This window comes from Zonotrichia albicollis, chromosome 18 (genome assembly GCF_047830755.1).
Source record: "Zonotrichia albicollis isolate bZonAlb1 chromosome 18, bZonAlb1.hap1, whole genome shotgun sequence".
In the NCBI taxonomy this organism is placed as follows: domain Eukaryota; kingdom Metazoa; phylum Chordata; class Aves; order Passeriformes; family Passerellidae; genus Zonotrichia; species Zonotrichia albicollis.
In genome coordinates this window covers 8300925-8308573 of record NC_133836.1, presented here as the reverse complement: position 1 = coordinate 8308573, position 7649 = coordinate 8300925, and the positions used below count along the sequence as shown (strand labels likewise).

General features: G+C 43.0%; 1 long non-coding RNA gene across 1 annotated transcript; it reads right to left on the bottom strand.

Annotated features, from left to right (window-relative positions):
- Positions 1-607: 607 nt before the first annotated feature.
- Positions 608-5404, bottom strand: LOC141731157 (uncharacterized). Its single transcript, XR_012583096.1, has 3 exons — positions 4846-5404; positions 3604-3731; positions 608-838 (listed from the first exon to the last, which is right to left on the bottom strand). It is a non-coding gene; the product is annotated as an uncharacterized LOC141731157 (long non-coding RNA).
- Between the last annotated feature and the right edge of the window lie 2245 nt (positions 5405-7649).

Genomic DNA, 7649 nt, shown 5'->3' with positions numbered 1-7649 from the left:
TCTATGGGGCAGCCAAGGTGGCTTCAGTAAAACAGTGAGCTCCTGTTTCTGACAGTTTGCTGCCTGAGCAAATCAAGTGCAACATCTCCCAAGAAATTGATCTCACTAAGTGTCTCCACTTGTATTGGAACTGAGAATATTGTTTTATTCTCTGTAACCACAAATGCTTTGAGACTTGCCTAATTGAGATGCTACAGCTCCTTTTCTGCAGGGATTTTAGCAATGGAAATCACCAGAGGCAATCTTGACTTTAGGCAGGCATGTTTTCTCTCTTCTTCGGAAATTGCTTTATCCAAAAGGGCCCAGAATTTTTGGCTTTCAGGAAGTGAAGGCAAGAGCAGTGAGAGAGATCTCAGTGACACAGTGAGGAATTTGCTTGTTTTGTTACTGTGATGGCATGGCTGGATTTTTATTAGTTGCAATGTCTTGCCTGGCTCTGCATAGAACAAAGTCTGAGTAATATGGGACAGAAATGCTTCTGGGGCACTGGAGCATAATTATAAGATGCTTATGGTCATCTTATAATTACAATTAATGTAGTTCATCTATTATTTAACTTTATCTTTTGTTTTTCTGCTAAAACAGCAAGAATGAACTAAGCCAATAAACTGTTAAAAATGTGTGTATTTATATTGATGTTGCTGCTCTTTCTGCTTTAAACAACTGGCTACATTTTGTTCTTAATTATGAATTAAAGGATTTGTATGCACGTGTCTACATTGGAGACCCCCAAGTGATTCTGAGATGAGGGTGAACTGAGGTTTTTCAGCCAGTTGAACTGAAATTACTTACCACTTGAACAGCATCTGCAACAGCGTAAGGCACGGAAGCAATTTTTCTTTTGTAAGAAGATGAAAAAGAAATAAAGAAGGAGTCAAAGAGTAAGCAGGCTGAATGGGCCATTAGCACCAAACTCTAAAGATGTAGAAGTCAAATAGGATAGAAAAGCCCCATAAATTTTTACAACTCCTCAGAGAAAAACACTGTGATTATTAAAACATGAAACCTTGCTTTTCTAAAATGCTTAAAAGATTAATATAGAAATGTCATACTGTGGCTGCTGGAGGGATTATCCTTAATGGGAATGTTAGAAGTTATTTTAATGTAAAGCAAACATAGCCACCAAAGAAAGATCAAAAGTGGAACAAATTCAAGGCTCTTAGTTTCAGGAAAATGAAGTTTGTCAAGAAACTATTTCTACTCCGTTAATTAGAATGAGTAAATTCTCCATAAATACTGTATATATATGACATAGAAAGTGATGACCTCACCTAATTAGTCATTACCTAATCCAATCACTAGCACAAGAACAAGTCTTAGGTCTCTTTTATGAAAAATTTTGTTCCCTTTTAGGCTTGAGAAAAAGTATATTTTTGCTAGTGCACATTTTTGTGAGGTCATGTGCATGTACCCAAATAGCTTTGATGATAATCCACCATCCATGGGCAGGGAACCTTGGTCACATGGCACAGTGAGCTCCCAGAGTTTGTGGTCTTTTCCATGCAAGAGCAAATTCAGTGACTTTTTGTTTTCTTTTCAATCTAACATTATTACTTTTTTTAAAATTTAAACTGACCACAGAGCAGCACACTCTCTATGCTTTGGTCTCTATGTAAGCCTCTGAAGTCCAAATAAAAACTACAGTGTTGCTAATTTAGAGCAAAAAAAATGTCATGTTTTCTTTGCTGTTCAGGACAGCACTTAATTTGCTGTCTGTCCTAGTTTGGGGAATGCTGCCATCAAACACCTGATTCCTTTAGACCCAGTTAGCAGTGCCAGACTATCAATTCCAGGAGCAGTAATTGCTTTACAAATTGTGCCACCATCGACTTGTTTTTTCCTCCAACACGAGGCACAAAACCACACTAGAACACGCAGCAGTGCTCACACATTGCTGTCCTTGTTCCCCTGTAAAAGGGTTGGACTTGCAGAACACAGTTTCCTTTAACAGTTATTTCCAAAAAGATCCATCATGCCAGTACTCAGCCCCAGCCTGCTGGCTTTGCTAAAAAACTTTCCCAGAAAGTAAGAAAGTGCTAAATCATTCTGTGCAGTGTGAAAATTCACTTGTTCAAATGTTAATATCATATATGACAGCAAGGTTTTACAGGTGATAAGAATTTTTTTTTTTTAATAATTGCCAATATTTACAGGGAAGTTTTTTTCAAAAAAACCCCTGCTGCCTCTTTCCCTTGTCTTATCCTGGACATAAAAATAAATATCACAGAAATTATTGTTATTTTTTTTTACTTGCTTGCAGCCCTGCAAGCAGCCAGCCCTCATTTTGCTGTTCAGACAAGGTACCACCACCATGTCCAGGTGACCAATTACCAGTCAACAGAAATTTTGCTTCAAGCTGGAATCTGTTTTTTAAGAGCTCAGCAAGCACCAGAGAGCCATGACAGGAAGGTGCTGCAGTGCCTGAGGTGTGGTGAGGACTCAGAGCATGGAAGGAAGGTCTTAGTTGAAATACAAGAATTTATTTAATTGTCAGGATTTACCAAACTCTTAGCAGTTTTTGTTGGAAGATGCTAAAATGTGTCCCAGAATATCAGTTGTAGACCTGTTGAAACAGGAGTCAGAATTTACAGAACCAAATATTTCACTTATAACATAAGACAAATTTCTATTACTTATACACCAGAATTGTACCTAGCAACTCCTCTTAGAATTACTTTCACTTTCTTGCAATTCTTTTTAAAATATGAGAGTGTAGTTGGTATCTAGCTGCTTTTCTCAGATAGCCTCAGGAAATGTGCTGTTAAGATAAAATGAAAATGCCATAACTTCCTCACTTTAAGCAACCAAATCCATGAGTATTTTCCTCACCAATCTGGTGCCACAAAGACAAAAGCAATCCATTTATTTTGTTATGAGCCATAGGCTACAAAGCACATTGTACAGGTGAAGTGGCTGTGACAAAACACTGAAGCTGCATTGAGCAAGTGTGCACCATCCTAAAACACAGGGCTGTCATTCTTGCTTCCCTGGTGTCCCTTTAATTTGCAGTCATGTAGAATAGCAGAAGAAAAACAATTAGCATGTTCTACTCCCTCATTAAAATATGATTACTTGATGATGATGATGGTATGAAATGCAGGGTAAGAGCCATTGCACAGGAGCTCAGGATTTGCAGCCTTGCCTTGCAGAGCTTGTGCTCATTCTTACACATCAGTGCTCAATGTCAAATGCACAGCTACAGTAGAAGCTTGGACAGAGAACTTGGTTTACAGGGTTATGGGGTCCTACCTGTGAACATCTTCCTTCTTCAGTTGCATTCAGTGTTCAGTACTCATTAGCTTCCTGCCTCCTCTCACCCCACACTGTTTCCAAAAGCACCCACTGCACTCCTTTTCATGACTGACTTGTTAGCTGGGCACTGGGCTGACAGAGCTGAATGAGGACATTTTCTGGTTCCAAGGTGCCAAATGCAGTTGACAATGCAGGGATCCTGTGCTGCCCCACTAATGAGCTGCAGGCCTGATGGAGAGGGTGGGCATGGAGGGGACAGGACAGGGCTGCAGTTTGTTCAGAAAGAATCATAATTCTCTTCAAATCAGTTCTAGCAGGGGCAGCCACAGAGCCTGTGTTCCACTCTCTTACCTGCTTAAACCTTGTCCGGCCTGCTGACACTGCCAGAAAGACGAAGTGCCATTTGTCCATGGTTTGGTTTTTTTTATGTGAACAGGAACCTGGTGGATTTCATGTCATTTCATGCAGCAACTCCAAATCTGTGGATTGAAAACTTCCAGTCACTTCCAAACGGAACATTTCAATGTTTAATGTGTGCAAACAACCTGTGTGTATGATGGTACCTGTGTATTGTATCTAGCACCCATTTCTGCATTCTGCCTCAACACCCATGGCACTGAATCTTCTTGAAACTGGACCATGACACACTGAGTGTGTTATATTTCTCCATGTCACTTTGCCAAATGAGCTATCCCCCTAATAATGTTGGTATTCTTTTTTTTTTTTTTTTTTCTGGTGTCTTCTGATTTTATTAGTTCTTAGCTTGACACCCAAGACCTGGGTGTGCAGATGCCACTTAATATCAAAAAGGGGGCTACTGTATCCATTTATTATGCAGAAACTCAGCAACTTGGATACAGAAGTAAAATAAGGTGTTGAACAGGATGGGATTCCTGCTAGTCCAGAACTGACAGCCAAAGCAAGGATATTAAAAGAATAATAAAAAACTGGGCCCTGAAATTTCCAGTTTAATTTGTGAATTGTGCAGACCTCAGCCACATGTATCCTCAGTGTGTGGCAACTTTGCACTTGGAAAAATGACTTCTCCATAAAAGAGTTTCATTCTGCAAGTATAGGCAAGTGGCAGTGTATTGGTGTGGGAGGGAGAGGGATGAAGCAGGACCCCATTGGGGATTGATCTGACAATGGCAACAAAATGGGAGTCTCTTGTACAGTGTTCTATCAATCCATGAGGTAGATAGTCATTAGGAACCAGACTGGACCTGAAGGACTATTTTAAAGAAATTAAATTGGATGAAATTTCCCAGCAATTGTGCACACCCCAAATACCACCTGCTGGAACTGGACCTCATGGATTTGCCATTGCTGCTTTAGAAACACACATGGCTGTGCTCTGGCTGCTTGACATGCAAAAACTGGTGCAGGGTGTACTGTAATTGTGGGAAGAGGATTTATTCCACCAGCAGGATTTGTGCACAACACACAGTTAGTGTCTGGTGATCAGAGTATTCACTAGCAGAGTGCATGCAGCAAGAATGAAATGCATCTTACAGCCATCCCTTTATATTAAAGCTGTAGCACACTGTGTTTGGATGCAAGCCCAGGCACGGTTCTGTGTAAGATCTTGTTTACCCTTTCATCCTGAGCTTCCTGCAAACTGCTGCTTTCTCACTTTCCTCTCGTTTTCAGTTTTACATGGGGATGGTGAGGCAGGTTTCTGAAAACACAGTGGCAAATCAGTGACCTCACAGTGTGCTGTAAATGCCAGGAACCCTGTGGAGAATACAAACACAATTAACCATGTAAAGTGAAATATAAGAGAGGAACCTGCAGATATACAGCAAGGGAGTTGGCAAGCTGTAAAATAGGGACTTGGGAAAAGTCATGAAAAGGGAGAAATTCCTCATTTTCTTGCTCACATCTTTTCATCAAGAAGCAGAGTGGCATGGTTAGGATGCAGAATAGCGCAGAGGGCTGAAAAATTATGGCAGCAGCTTCCAGGCTGCTCCCAGGCCCCAGTGCAGAATGCCTTGCCAGGCTCTGCAACGGTGCAGCTCAGCACCACAAAGCACAGCACAGCTCAGCTCAATATTGGCACAGCACAGCTCAGCACAGCGCTGCTCAGTGTTAGCATAGCTGTAGCACAGCTCAGCAGAGCCCAGCACAGCCCAGCACAGCCCAGCTCAGCACAGCACAGCTCAGTGTTAGCATAGCTGTAGCACAGCTCAGCACAGCTCAGCACAGCTCAGCACAGCTCAGCACAGCCCAGCACAGCCCAGCCCAGCCCAGCCCAGCCCAGCACAGCACAGCACAGCCCAGCACAGCACAGCCCAGCACAGCACGGCTCAGCCCAGCACGGCTCAGCCCAGCACAGCAGTCTCCTGACATCTTGTGGCTTGGCCGCAGAGCACAGCCATCCCTTCCCCCACGTCCCCAGGCGCGGTGTCAGCTGGGGCTGACCTTGGCATTAACGGCAGCCGCTGGAGAGCCGTATATATCCCTGCATTCCTCGCACAAATACAGGGCCACTGCTGTTCCCTCCTGGGCCAGAATGAAGGAGGTGGGTGAGACTGTTTCCCCCAGCACTTGTGCATGAGGTTTACTCAGATTTACACCAAAGAGGCACCTAAATTTGCATCTAACACAGATGAAGTCTACCTAAACTGGATCCCAGATTCTATATCTGTCATTAACTGGTGAAACAAAACCCAGATCTGAACATCCCAATTTTGGTACAATCTTCCCAGCTCCACCAGCTCACTGATGCAATCAGGTCTGCTGATCAGAATTGTTCATTTCTTTTGGTTGCAGTGACCCAGCTTCAATGCCAGTCATGCATGGTCTCTTGAGGGAAGGATAGGAATTTTAAGTATTTAATAAGGTGCATTTATTTTTAGATACTGATTACATTTTTTAAAAAGCATGGGTATCCAGAATGTTAGATTTATACACATACAGAAACCCACACAATGCAGTCCTAGCCTCCATTGTCTAAAAATATAGCTGGCTCTGGAAATATTAATGGTAAAGTCTTTTGTCTCCTCTAAGGAACTGAGACTGGCTGGTATTTGCCAAAGTTACTCAGTTTTAGAACTGGCAAAATGATGAATACTCTGAATTGTGTAAGCAGAGAAATCAAGTAATTTTCCTGGTGTTGGTCCCAATGAATCTCCTCTGGGTTACTCATTACACCAGGCTCTTACTCTGGGCTTGGTTTGCAGTGGGAGGGCAGAGGACAGCCAGAGCTGGGGCTGGAGCTTTTGAACACCAGGGCTGGGACTGGTGAAAGCTCAGGCTGGAGTTATAGAGCTGTTGAGTGATGAGGAAGGAGGAGGAAATGAACTTCTCCGCTATTTTTGCAAGTGTCTTTCACACATTTTATTGTACAGATTGGCAAAATGTGGTGCTGAGGGAAAGACACACAGCCAGGACTGATCACTGGTTCCTGGCAGCCCTGGGTGGAGGAGTTGCTTCCCCACCCTGCTCCCTTCCCTCCTCTAGGAACCACGGTTCAAAGAGGGAAGGAAATGACATGGAAAAGGGAGAGAGGGCTCACGCTGATGTGGAGCCCTGGGGGGAAACCTGTGGCCAGCATTAGGACTTGAGAAAGATTATCAGCACTTTCCAAGATGCTTTGCAGGAAATCCATGGAGAAGGTAGCATGGTCAGTTTGTAAGAACTCATCCCCATTCCCATTCTCCTCCATTCTTTTACAGTTTGGAAGTTAACCTCTGGGGACACCCTCGTGCAGACATGGCAGCAGAAGACAGGGCAGTGTGGCTGGGAAGCACTGAGAGAAGCTGAAATTTCCTCTTCCCTCATGTCTGTGGGATTTCCAGCACATCTGCATCACTGGGAGGTGGGAACAGCAGTTTGGGTACCACTGCAGCCTCCCCTTCACCATTTGGATACACACAATTCCAGCAAGGGCTCTTATGGGAAAGCCAAGGAGTTAAAAAACTTCAGCTGGCCAGTTTGAGTTTGAAAAAGTGTGGAATGGAGGAAGTGGCACTAACACAAGAGGTTTCTCCCAGTTCTTTCAATTATTCAATGTACTTAAAGGTTGTAATTTAAGAAAGATCCAAAGGAGTAAACATTCACACACTTCATACAATGCCTTTGAATGTGTCACAGTCTTGGCTGAAAACAGAAACTGAGCTAATGGGCAGATGCTGTGCTCTGTGATGAAAGTTGCACTAAGGTTTTATAAGATAAATTGCCTCTGACTTCATGTTACCCACACGACAATTATGGTTACTGCAGCAGTGACAGCAGGACAGACAGACCATGTCCAGTTCAGCTCTGTCAGTCCCTTTGTAAAAGGCTGCTGCAAGCAGACAATTGGCTATTTGTGGCTTGTGGCTCCTCTCTCAAGAGAAGTTATAAACTGAAAGTGATACTAAATGTTATACAAGGGGGACGCAATGCACAAAAAT